The 13,740-nt window shown below is 47.0% G+C and overlaps 1 protein-coding gene across 4 annotated transcripts in view; it reads left to right on the forward strand.

The window, feature by feature from the left end:
* Window positions 1-13,740, forward strand: part of MAP3K13 (mitogen-activated protein kinase kinase kinase 13) — a 108,758-nt gene that overhangs the window by 21,442 nt on the left and 73,576 nt on the right. Inside the window, exon 1 of one of the 4 annotated variants that reach the window (XM_075607094.1) lies at window positions 2,296-2,351. The exons of 2 other annotated variants lie outside the window; for them this stretch is intronic. The gene's annotated coding sequence lies outside the window, so the exon portion shown is untranslated. Of the gene's footprint in view, window positions 1-2,295; window positions 2,352-11,791; window positions 12,037-13,740 lie in introns of those variants that run through there. One more of the 4 variants, XM_075607092.1, reaches the window with a different exon arrangement.

Consider the following 13,740-nt stretch of genomic DNA (forward strand, 5'->3'; position numbering starts at 1 on the left):
CTCTCTCTGACACCCCACCTCTCTCTCACCCCACCTCTCTCTCACCCCATCTCTCTCTCACACTCCCCACCTCTCTCTCTCACACTCCCCACCTCTCTCTCTCACACTCCCCACCTCTCTCTCTCACACTCCCCACCTCTCTCTCACACAAGCCCCACCTCTCTCTCACACAAGCCCCTCTCTCCAACACACCAACCTCTCCCACTCCCCCACCTCTCCCTTCACACCTTCAGCTCTCTCCCCCCACCTCTCCCTCCATACCTTCAGCTCTCTCCCCCCACACCCCCACCACTCTCTTCCACACCCCACCCCTCTCTCCCACCACCTCACTCCCCCCACCTCTCTCCCCATCTCTCCCCTCTCTCTCGCTCCCTCTCTATCTCTCCCCTCTCTCGCTCCCTCTCTCTCCCTCTCCCTCTCTCTCTCCACACAATATGAAATACAATTTGTAATTAATTTGCAGGGAAACAAAATAAGCCAAATCTTTGATTTTAGCATGGTGACATTATTCTGAGTGTAGCCAGGTTCCCCAGATTCACCCGTCTTCACCCTTCTCTCTGTATGCTGGGAGAATAGGGAAGGTTGCAGCAGTGCAGGGAGCGCTCCGGTGCACCGGAGGCTCCGCAGTGACTCAAGCGATCAGGGCGCCGCCGTGTTGGACGTTCGCGCATGCGCGGTGGGCCTGTGGAGGTGGTAATGCAGGAGAGGTCACGCATGTGCGGTAGGGGGTTGCCAGAGCCCGCGAAACAGGAGCCAATCCTATAGGAGGGAGCGGAGGGAACTACGAGTCCCAGGATCCTTTGCGAGACCAGGTGACGCCAGGGAGCCTATAGGGCGGGCGGATTCGCGGGAGGAAAGGTTAGGAGGTTGCGCATGGGAGCACGCCGGGCAGAGCCGATAGGAAGGAGAAGGAGCTCTGCGTGTAGGGAGGCAAGTGGCCCCTACACTAGGCCTCATACCCCCGGCCCAGTTAGGCCCTGAGTCACAGTGAGTGAAGCTGAATAGGAACCAGCCCCTTTAGTGTTCGCCCATAAGGTATTATACTCAGATACTTTCGCGGTACTATACAGAGGTCTGGGCTCAGACCTCCGCAAACACAGCAGGGTGGGATCGCCCCGGAAGGTATCCCTGGAGTGTCTTCATCGTCGGATCCTTTGCGAAGTCCATTTGCAGGCCCGAGTGCTGGAGCACTCGGCAGGTAACATCCTTAAGTGCACCAACTATAACACCAGAACATAGTGGCTGCGCAGTCACACATACCTCACTTTGGGGGGTGGGGTTGTGGTGTGGGGAATTGGACACGGTCTAGGTACACGGTGAGGGGTCGCGTCCTGCGAGACGCGTTAGTTATTATTGTGTCTCCTATACAGAGGGACACTTATTGTATGACATGCAAGGTTAAAGTCACTGTTTCTTTCATATGCTGTGTGCGTGGTAATACATTATTGTCCTGCGAGGAACTACTCCCGCTCTGCTGGGAGCCAGCGCAGGTGGAGGCGCTGCACTTGGTAAGAGGTTATCTGTATTCACATGTGTTGCCCCAGGCTCTCCGTGGCAGAGGCTTAGGCCCTGCGAGCCAACAGGTCAAACAGCATTGGTAGCGCACTGTATTCCTAGGGAACAGGGCTACATGAGAAAGCAATCAGATCATTAAATGTTTACCAAAGGTTGTTTATCTTTTGGACAGCTACGTGAGATTGCACCTTGAATAGCCAGGGCTGACTGGGGAGGCTGCAGTCTCACTGGTCTCATGAATGACCGGGAGTAAGGGTGCTGCAGAGTGATGTGGGCTCAGGTTAACCTTTAACTGAAGTGTAGCTGGAATTCCCCTGCCACCTTGGATCAGTATCGGCCGAGCCAGGCAAGTTTCACCCGTGTTTTATTTCACTTGACATGACATCATGTTCCCAACTCTCAACTACACCTGTGCACTGGATCAAGAGTCTCTCTCCCCATGTACAGTGTGGGGGTGTTTAAAGAAAAAAGTGTATATTTTCTTGCAAAAGTGTGCACGTTTTTTTATGGTCTGTCTCTCTGTTTTATATATATATATTTTATTTATTTATTTTTCCCAAAAAGATGTTATAAATCAAATAAAAATACCACTTGTGAGCATATATGGATAACTCTTAGCATACAATGCTTTCACTGCAGCCAGGAATTCTGGGTAATGACATGCAAATTCAGTGTGTGTGTGTGTGTGTGTGTGCCGGTGTCACTGGCGACACAGACGCAGGTGTGCGTCCCTCTGTCCCCTCCCACATTCCTCTGCACTGTCACCAAGCAGTGCCGGGAGTTAGATCACAAGTGACAGGACCCGGGGACGGAGTGACAGCACCTGCCAATGCCTGGTATGTGTCTGTGTAGGATCCCTGCCCCCTCCCCCTCTCATTGTGGTCATATTATGGGGTACTTCTGTGTCTCTGTTAAAATCTCTGCACAGGAGATCACTGATCTTTTAACCCGTTCCTTGCCAGAGAACTGGAATTGCTGGCGCCTCTGGTAGCAAGGGGGTTGAAGGACATATGTTGTTTTCTCTTCCTGCTATTTATCTTCATATCTGCAGTGATTATTTTCTCTCTTACTGTGGGTATCTGCTTATGTTTATTTTCATTGGGTCCTAATATATATATATATATATATATATATATATATATATATATATATATATATATATACACACACACACACACACACACACACACACACACACACACACACACACACACACACACACACACACACACACAATCTGTTTGTCGAATCTTGAATATTTACTGTAAAAGTGTTCTCCGCGTCTCCTCGCAGAACAGCAGTTTGCTTAGAACTTGGGCGTTTTTTTGCCGCGTTATCATCCATCTTGTGTGGCACTATCCCCCTTTTAGACCCACTGTGGTCTTTCTCCCTCCTAATAGAGGTAAATGAGAATTTTAATCCTAATAGAGGCATATTAGTATTTTATCTGGTAGTGTTAGGCCTTGCGAACAGGTGTCTGCCTTGTTGTGGCTCGCAAGCTTACAACGCTTTGGCCAAAGGGTTAAACTAAATGACCCTATTTCAAGAGAATATATAAGTATTTTACTGTGTATTTCTGTCATGTTGGATGTAGCATTGGGCTTCTCTGTCGTCTGTTGTATACATATATGCCACGCTCAATAGCACTCCATTTTGACACTTATATACATATATATATTTTGTGGGGGCTCAGGGGTTCCCAAACAGAGCTTGCTGGGGTTCTGTGTTTTGTTAAACTATCCCCTTCTCTGCCAGAGCGATGCATTGTATAACCTGCCGGCAGCTAACAAGTTAAAGGTCACTATTAAGTTCGCTGCTTGTCAGGGAAGCTTTGAGCACCATTCAGATGAATAGGGCTTAGAACTTCCCTGACAGTGAGACAGCAGCGTCATGGCATGTTGATTAGGGGCTGTGGAGATACCCGGTATCACTGTAAGGTGCAGGCACAGTGCTGAATAAATAATAACTGGCGGTATGTAATTCTGCCTCCAATGTCTAACGTTACCAAGCGATTATCAGATACAACTAAACTGCAGTCTGGGACAGTCCCACGCCACCGCCGCTTCAACACCAGGACTTTTTACCGCCACAGGTAATGTGACCTCTGACCCCTATCCCTAACAACCTTAACCCCTTACACTAATCCAACCACCTTAACACCTTACCCTAATCACCTTAACCCCTTACCCCAACCCCCTTAACACCTTACCCTAACCCCCTTAACACCTTACCCTAACCACCTTAACCCCTTACCCTAACCACCTTAACCCCTTACCCTAACCCCCTTAACACCTTACCCTAACCACCTTAACCCCTTACCCTAACCACCTTAACCCCTTACCCTAACCCCCTTAACACCTGACCCTAATCACCTTAACCCTAACCCTTTACCCTAACCACCTTAATCCCTTACTTAACCGTAACCCTTTACCCTAACCACCTTAACCCGGTTAACCCCTTACCCTACAAACCCTTACTCATTAACCCGTTACCTTAAAAATATTAACCCGCTTTGTGGGGGAAAAAAAATATTAACCCGTTAACCCCTTACCCTAACACCCCTCACCCTAACACCCCTCACCCTAACACCCCTCACCCTGACGCTAATCACCTACCTCGGGGCAGAAATGGCCAGCCGCGTCTAAAAGTCCCATACCGGTTTAACTGTGGAGACCAGAAGACGGGGTGTAAAGCATTGACTAAATGTGTCCATCTTGGCCACTTGTGAGCCCTAAGTTCCTACGAGCTGGCAGGTTTTTTTGGGGTGACCTAAAAGAAATGTGAACATTTTTTCCAGTGGCTGCAGGAAGCTGTAACATGTTGGGTGACTTTGCAAAGTGCAGCAGCTTGTAGGAGCATTTCGTTAGCAATCTGCATAGCCTTGTCACTGCCGCGCTCATTTCCTAATCCGTGCGCACTAACACACAGGGACCCGGGACAACTCTCCATGTCGCTAGTGACCACGGTCTCAAATATTGAGTCCCATTTGGTGGGGCGGAAACATGTTCCCCTCTCCTTCCATAGCATCAACTACCGTTACCTGCCGCCGCCTCCGCCGCATACAGTAATATACAGGAAATTCCTCTTCCATAATGCAGCAGCTAAAAATATTACCTGTGAGCACATGTCCCAGGCAGGTCGGCAACCCTGATTTCCATCATTATCTCCTAGTGCAGGGGGGCTCAAGTCCAGTCCCTAAGCCCCCCTCTCCCCCCCCCCCCCCCCCAACAGGTCAAGTCAGGTTTTCAGGATATCCCTGCTTCAGCACAGGTGGTTCAATGATGTAAAAACCGCCTGGCTGCGGGGAGAGCCTGGCTGCGGGGAGAGCCTGGCTGCGGGGAGGGCCTGGCTGAGGGGAGAGCCTGTTTGGGTGGAGAGCCTGGCTGAAGTGAGAGCCTGGCTGCGGGGAGAGCCTGGCTGCGGGGAGAGCCTGGCTGCGGGGAGAGCCTGGCTGCGGGGAGGGCCTGGCTGAGGGGAGAGCCTGAACTCCCTGTTGTATTCCTGGAACTAAGGACTGTTGTTTTTGTTGCAGACTGATGCCATTTACTTTCATTGCTTTATTCTCTGTGCAACTACAACCTGCTTCCCTGGTAAGGGAAATAAAGCACTTTTCATTGCAAGAAAGTGGCGTGTAAGCTCTTTTCTGACCATACCGACAAGGCCGCTCCGTCACAATGTTAACACTCTAAGTGTTTTTTTGTGTGCCGGTCCAGCGTATTTCTTTTAGATTTTTTTTCTGCACCCAGCGGTAAGGGTGCGCGACCTGAGCACCAACGGACCCGTGCGTTTTCAGAACTGGAGGGTGCTTGTTCTAAATGACATTTTGCCTTCAGTTCCAATGTTACCAGGTGTCCCTGCTGTCATTCTGCAGCTAACGCTCACCCAGTCATTGAAACAGTGGCACAGAAGGTTTATCTTGCCTGCTGCTCCGTGTGCAGAATTCGGACAATGCCGCGTGTGTTGAATGAATTAGAACTGATGTGTGTACAACCGACTCCTGAAGAAGGCTGTTTACCTTTTTAGAACTTCCAGGACTACCGAATAGATCCGGCGCGTGTCTTCTGTCTGCTGCCAGAGCGGCACTGCTTTGAAAAGCCGTGTGTTTGCGGCCCTCTCTGGCAGCCAACCTGCAAAGGAGGAGCTGGGGTTTAGGGTAGCTTGGTGCATAACAATAATGGCCTCTGAAGCTGAGGGTGATGCGTTGGCACCGGCAATCTGTGCCCGGCGAGTCATTTTGTTTTCCTTTTCCCTCTTTGCAGCGTTCATACATCTAGCTGTGTAAATAAGTGCAAATACCGATGCGTTTGGCATTTAAAGGGAACTGGTTATATCATGGGAGAGCTGCACAGGACCGCTTTGTACAAGGCCGCTGTTATTTACCTCCCATGAGCCACAAGGCTATCATGTACAGACCACTTAATACATGGGTGGCCAACTCCAGTCCTCAAGGGCCACCAACCGGTGAGTTTTTCAGGATATTGTGCGTCAGCACAAGTGGCTCAGTCGAAGACATAAGCAAAACATATGTATTATTACCCCTGGAAGTAACCAAAGTCTGGGAAAATGGAGCTCCTATGTGGCAGCAGGATAAAAAGCAGGCATCAACCCCAAAAGCCAATGAGTGAGTAATAGCCATGTTCCCCGTATTCACCAGACAGGACTCTATTTTTCATTCCCAAAGTACTGGGGCATTGGACCCAAATAAGACATCGATGGTCCTGCAGCGTATGCAGTCCGCCATTTTTAATTACTACAGTATAAGGAATGAAAATCGTACACAGTCATTTTCAGCAGGTGTTTGTGAGAATGTGCACACCTTTTGTGCACCGTGACAATGCCCTGAAAACGTGTTTTCTATAGGAATGCAGAGCCCATGCAAACACTAACCAATCCATAAACCCTCCACCCGACCTTTGGCCACGATCTGATAAGCTGTTATCATCCAGTGGTTGAACCAACACAATTCTTCCCTTTGTGATAATTGTACAGTGCACCCAGGAGCAAAGTTAGCCTGCTTGCTGCCAAATGGGTTCATTGTTGTGCAATCCTGTTGCAGTAAAGTGAAACCACTCAGCTACTCAACACATTCTCTATCAGTATCAAAGGTTTGCTCTAGGACTGGGGTGGTCAACTCCAGTCCTTAAGAGCCACCAACAGGATAGGTATTAGGGATATCCCTGCTTCAGCACGGGTGGCTCAGTCATTGTGAGTGAGCCACTGATTGAAACACCTGTGCTGAAGCAGGGATATTCCGAAAACATGACCTCTTGGTGGCCACGGAGGACTGGAGTAGGCCACTCCGCTCTAGGATGTATCCAATGGCTTCGCAAGTATAGTTAGTGCCTTACTGTGAAACGCGCAATAAGAAATAGCGCAGATTACGGATGATGTAGAGGTGGTAGTTACTGTAGGTGCGCTGAACTTGAATGCAGTAGCTTGTGGTGACAGGGTTATAGTGTACAGAGAAGCGCCGTGCCAAATATTTTAAATAGTTCCTGCAGAATATGCTTTTACATCTTTCTTTCTCTAAGATGGAGAACAAGCAGAGAATTTTTGGCAATGGGCTAAAGGCAAATTCTGCAACTTGTTTTCAGCCACATCGGAGTTTCCCTTATTTAGCTGAAAGTTGTGGGTTTTTTTCTCTTATGGAAACTCTCTTTACTTTGGACATAAGAGTCTTCAGGGTCCTTTGATTGATTACATTGTTGGGTTACGAAGTCCCGAAGATGACATGTACGTACCTTTTTTTGTGAGTTTTGATGAGATGCAAATCAGAGACAGGTGTTTTCTTTGCCAACTTCGGGGAGAATGTATAAAAGAAGCAATTCGCTCTAAAATAACGGAGCAAACCTTTTTATCTGCGTCAAGTTGCGTCAGATGTATGAAGCGCGTTGGGGTTGCACCTTTCATTTGTACGAAGTCTCTTAGGAGCAGAGCTTAACCCTTTTCGCAGCTGATCTTATTGGATCACGTTTTCTTCTAAGTTAAAGGGTGCTCCCCTAACGCGGAAGAAAATTACTATCGGAGGAATTGGTGAAACGGTTCTCTAAGGGTTTGAGCAGCAAGACTATATATATTTGTGCACATATATTCAATTTTTTTTGTACATTTATTTTGCACTTATTTGTTTTATGAGTTTAAGATTTTTCTCAATTAGATTTCACTGACATTGAAGTTTGAAAGTCACATTTATTGATGTCACCATAACAGGGGTGCGCACCCCTGCCTTGGTGCCTTACGCCCCCCCCCCCCCACTCGTCCCTGGCGTCAAATGACGCGCGGGGTAATGTGACGTCACGTCATGGCAACGTGACATCACGTGGCCCCGCGGCGTCATTTGACGCCGGGTTACCAGGGCGACGCTGGAAGGGAAGGTAAGTGGGTTATAGAGGCCTTGGGCAGTCCCCCAGCATTTAATTTAAATGGCTGAGGGGAGAGTGCGGGACCTCTATAACTGCTGCGCCCTCCCCCCCCCCCACAAAAATCTAGCGCGCCCTCCAGTTTGCGCACCACTGCACTTCAAGATCAACATCACTGTGATAGGTTACTTTATCATGGTTATAGGTTCCTATAACTTTAAGTATATTATATAAGTCACTAGGGGGCTCCGATGTGTAATATTTTTGTGTCTTATGGGATCGCGACCATGTGATCTCCTGGGGTAGCAATCAAGCGGTCACAACCGGCCTAAAGCGATCGTGAAGTGGCTCCACTTCCGTTCGAATTGCATTGACATCTCCAGTGGACCAATGGACGCGATCTTCCCCTAGTACGGCACGCCCTGTACATCATAAGGGCAGCTTCGGGTTAAATGCAACGAGAAGCCTCTCTCCCTTTCTGCGTTCTCAGCTGTGATATTGCACAGATCATTCTTGAGTACAATGCAAATGGTTTTTGTTGATGTTGGGCGCCCTTCCACTTGGACCGCTCATCAAAAGCAGATAAAGTCAAGATGTCCTAAAATTCAGGACACTTTATCCCAACCAGCTGCAGTTGGAACATGTCCTAATAATTTCGGACAGTAGGTAGATGATGATGTAAAATCCATCAAGCTTGATTAACAAATCTCATGCATAAACTAAACACTACAAGATGAAGATACGTGTGGCAATTTAAAAATTAAAGGTAGTAAACGAGATACACGGGGCCCTGGTAAAATCGGGTGCCTATAGAATTGGGTGACTTGCCCAAGGTCAGAAGAGATGGCAAAGGGTCTGAGTCGAGCATGGGTAGCTCTCTGTTCACAGCTGTCCAGATATGGATCCCAAAATATGTCTCAAACATATTGAATATCCAGACATCTGTTGTGCGGGTTGCTGAAGGTTTGGTGGTCATAACTCGCCCAACCCCAGCCTGTCCTGGTCTCTCAAACCCATGCTAGGTTTAACCCTCGTGCTGCCAGAGGGTCCTACAGTGCATTACATGCCGTGTCTTCTGGGCACCTAGTAGAGGCACTATCTGTGGTTGGTGACCTAGATTCAAATCCTTGTCAACTCTCCTTGTGACCTTGGGCAAGTCACTTTATCTCTCTAAGCCACCCTCCCTCCCCCCCAAAAGATTGCAAGCTCTTCAGGGCAGCAGCTCAGTGCGTGCTATGTACAGGTCTACAAGATATGTCAGTGCCGCGTGAGAAAAATGTATCAACGTTATGGGTTTGGGCATCTAATGTATTATATTAAAGAAGCAATACTACATTCTCCCCCTCCCCCCTTTTTTATTTTCTTTTTTAATTATTATTTCTATATGTTAAGCATGTGACAATGTATAATTCTACATTATTACCTACGCTAGTGCTTCTGTTATAAATCTGTAAAAAGCCTGAATGTGTGCCTAACATAATGGCTGCTTCAGTCAGTGTAACTCAACAACTACAATGTATCCTTATGTTACTAAGGTAACATTATCTATTGTTACAGTTTGCACCTCAAACTGCTGGGAATATTGGCAACAAATTATCCCAAACAGGAAAGTGTTGCACTGCTGGGGAGGTGGGCTAAAGCCTGCTATAGAAATCAAATGATGCTTTAAAACTAATTAAATTTTTTATTAAGAGTTGAATAATAATTTTTAAAAGTACAGTAAGTATTATCTAATACTACAGAATTTAATTATTTAAAATATATATATAAATATATATATCATTTCACATGCTTTGCTGTTTTAATCCTTTCACGGTGAGTTGCAGGCCCCTCTGACAAGGAATAGGTTAAACAGTCTAACTAACCCTGGGTTAACCCCTTGGTTACTGCACAAATATGCAGTTCCCAACACCTAAAATCCAATTGCTGCCAGACGAGTGTCAGAGACATTGGCAGCGACACTTCATTGCACGGCAGACGCCTCCCTGAAGAGGAGGATACCCTGCTTGAGTGTGTATGTGTATTCGGTGTGGTGGGCAGTTATTTACCTGTATGAGCCACATTCTCCTCTCCCTCCTATCCCACCATCTTCTATACTCCACTAAAATCTCAGCCTTCAATGTGACATGGTATTGACTGGGCAATGATTATTCCTAGCCATGTGCTGTAAGTGTAATGCAGGGGAATCAACTCCAGTCCTCAAGCTGCTCCCCCCCCCCCCCCACCACCCACCACCCACCACCCACCACCCACCACCCAACAGGTCAGGTTTTCAGGATATACTGTACCAGCTTCAGCACAGGTGGCTCAATCAATCCCTGCTTCAGTACGGTTGCTCAAACAGAGGCTCAGTACTGTAGCTGGGGTATTCTGAAAACCTGACCTGTTGGAGGGGCTTGAGGACTGGAGTTGAGCCCCCTGCTCTAATGCACTTACGTTTACTCCAACTCTCACTGTCCCCAAGCACAAAGTATTCAAGCTACCCACTCATTGTATTATTCTGTAACGCTGTACTTGGTAATGATAGGTAGATAGATAGATAGATAGGTAGATAGATAGATAGATAGATAGATGTAGAAGTATCTGAACCATGTTAGCCGAGCTTAATAATCAAAACGAGTAGACGATACCGTTCTGTGGCTAACGAAATGCTTTTATTTGTGCGAGCTTTCGAGATGCACTGATCTCTTCAGATAAGTGTTTCTCGAAAGCTCACAGAAATAATGGTATTGTCTATTTGTTTTTATTTGTGTATGTATGTATATGTGTATGTATATGTATGTATGTATAGGTATATATACACACACAAACATCCTAATATATATATATATATATATATATATATATATATATATATATAATAGGGGGTGTGTGTGTGTGTGTATGTATGTATGTATGTAACAAACAAGAGGAAAAAAGCTGCGCCTTAAAGGAAAATATAACTATGTATGTCTATGTAGATATATCTGATGTATAACCTAAATAGTCTAAGCAATATTGTAAAGGTATACAGACCTATAAACATAAGATGGGCCAAAAACAAACATACAACAACAATACATGAAAAAGCAAATAAAAGGATAAACCAGTCCTCAGATAGTTCCGATGATAAAATGGATACTGGTATGTAGGGTCTCCGGCAGCTCTCAATGTGGACCTACCACGTCCACAGGATATCTAAAAAGGAAAGAAGAGGAGAGAGCGCACTCCTCTTCTTCTTTCCTGTATGTATGTATGTATGTGTGTATATATATATATATATATATATATATATATATATATATATATATATATTACATTATTTAGGTTATGGTGGGTGAAAAAGGTGACTAAAAACCCTCCACTGCATAGAACCCTGCTTTTTGCCATTATCACACAGTGCTTCCACTGCAGCAAGGGATTCTGGGAAATGACATGCAAATGAGTACACAGGGCCACCTTTTGCTTCAAAACCATATAACATGGTCCCCTGTAAGCTTTTGCTTGCTGCATTTCACAGCTTTGTGCACAGTCTGGGTTAAGATGCAAAGCCAGTAAACCCACCCACAGACATAGTCTATTATATTTATAGTCTATTATATTTGTGTGTGTGTGTGTGTGTGTGTGTGTATATACATACATATACATACACACACAGTATATTATACATTTATCTGTGTATATGTGCACATACATACATACATACATACATACATCACTGGATATTTTGTGTCCCAGCTGGCAGCATCCCCAAGCCCTGTAACAGTTAAAAGGTGCGTGGCCGGAGCCCCTTGATTGGCGGAGCATACTTATTCCCTGGTTGTGCCAGGGAGGGCTGGCTGCGCCGCTCTGCGCCCCATTGGCTGCCCCTCGCCCCCCTCCCTGCTCAGCTCACCGCAGACGTCACTGCGAGCTCTGTGCTGAATTCTAAGCAGCCCCGTCCCTGTCCATTCATGAATCTCCCGTGACGTCAGCAGAGCCCCTGTCTCCCTTTGCAGTGGGCTGCGGGAGGACCGTGTGGGTGGATTTCTCCTGAGCCCTTTCTAGTTTATTCTCCAGACCCTCGCATTTCTGTTTATTTATCATTCATTTTTCTTCTGCCGGGTGCATTCCCAGCCCTTCCTCTTCTGTGCATCTTTAAAGGCAGAACATGGTAAATCCTTCTCTCCCACTCTGCAGCATTGTGAGTATCATCTGTCAACATATCCCCCTTTGTCTTATGTCTCAGGATGGGGCACAGAGGCAGTGCGGGGGGGGGGGGTGATTTTGACCATGCTGTGACGGACAGATGGATGGGTGATGGTCCATCTGTGCTCTTTGGGGCTGATGCTCAGATATTGAGAAACCTAATACCTTCCTTTGCAGGGTGGATCTTGCCTTTAAAGAGACACAGCTGCTGTATTATCCCCCATCTCTTTCCTTTTTCCATGGAGTGTAATTTTCCTTTGTGAGGTCCTCACAGATGCTCCCTTTGGCTGGAACACTGGAAGCCCCAGCTGAGCAGAGAGAGGCGGGGGGGGGGGGGGGGGGAGCAAGCAAAATGCCTGTGTGCTAATGAAATCCTATTACTACCTTGAGTATATTCTGCACGCAGATATCTGCAGTCCTAGAGGTATCTTCCACTGTGTACAGTAGCCACATACTGCTATCTGCAAGTGTTTAGTTTGGGTGTCAGTGATGCAATGCATTGTGTTTATTTTCTGATTTATTTTGATGCATAGTAGGTATAGAAAAAAATGATATCTCAGTAGTGCGACAGCGTCATATAGCGGGGGAAATGTTAGCGAGCGATTTGAGAGTGACACCCTTTGGTCCTGGGAGCGTCTGCAGTGCATGACGTAGCAATGCGTTGCAGAACCCGCTAGTGCCAGGGTAGGATAACTCCAGTCCTCAAGGGCCACCAACAGGTCAGGTTTTCAGGATATCCCTGCTTCAGCACAGTTGGCTGAATCAGTGACTCAGTCGAAGAGCCACTGATTGAGCCGTCTGTGCTGAAGCAGGGATATCCTGAAAACCTGACTTGTCAGTGGCCCTTGAGGACTGTAGTTAGCCCACCCCTGCTATAGTGACAAAGCGGTTAAATATGCCTACATTACAGAATGGCTGCAAAAGGAAATGCTTTCACCCCCCACTTTGCAATAGAGAGCTACAGCAGTCCTAACCCTTTAATGCCAACAGAGGGGATAAACCAGTTTTGCCACCTTTGTGATCACCACACATTTTCATCCACATTTTGCAGGGGGTGTTTTTTCACATTTGCTGTTTGGATAGCTTCTGATACAGCAGCTGAATCCATTATATTCAGGTACCATTCCTTCGGGGCTTCCGTCACCTTTATAATTTGACTCATCAACAAATAATCATTGTGTAAAATGTCAGGGTTTGACATATTTGCCTCTGGCTATGTCTCCGGAACTAATAATGCTAACTTTTATATAATGCTCAGAATGGGATTCAAAGCGCTTCACAATTACAGGATAGTGTACAGCAGGAGTGCGCACGTTCACTATAAATTCGCGCTGCGCCCCCTCCTACCATGTTTCCCGGTCGTGTGAAGTCATGCAATGACTCCGCGGCGTCATTTGATGCCGTGTTGCCATGATGCCGCGTTGCCATGACTCCGCGGCGTCATTTGATGCCGCGTTGCCATGATGCCGCGTTGCCATGCCACAGCCGGCTGAATCAAGGTAAGTGGCATGTTGCTGAGGCCTCACGTGATCCCCCAGCATTACATTAAATGCCTTGGGGAAGAGCGCGGGGCCTCTGCAACCGCCCACGCCCCCCACAGACAAATCTCCTGCCCCCCTGTTTGTGCACCGTTGGTGTAGCGTACAGAGCCCACAGAAATGTTACAGTCCCTGCCCAGGTGAGTTTACAATCTTACATT

Source organism: Ascaphus truei, chromosome 7 (assembly GCF_040206685.1).
Source record: "Ascaphus truei isolate aAscTru1 chromosome 7, aAscTru1.hap1, whole genome shotgun sequence".
NCBI lineage: Eukaryota > Metazoa > Chordata > Amphibia > Anura > Ascaphidae > Ascaphus > Ascaphus truei.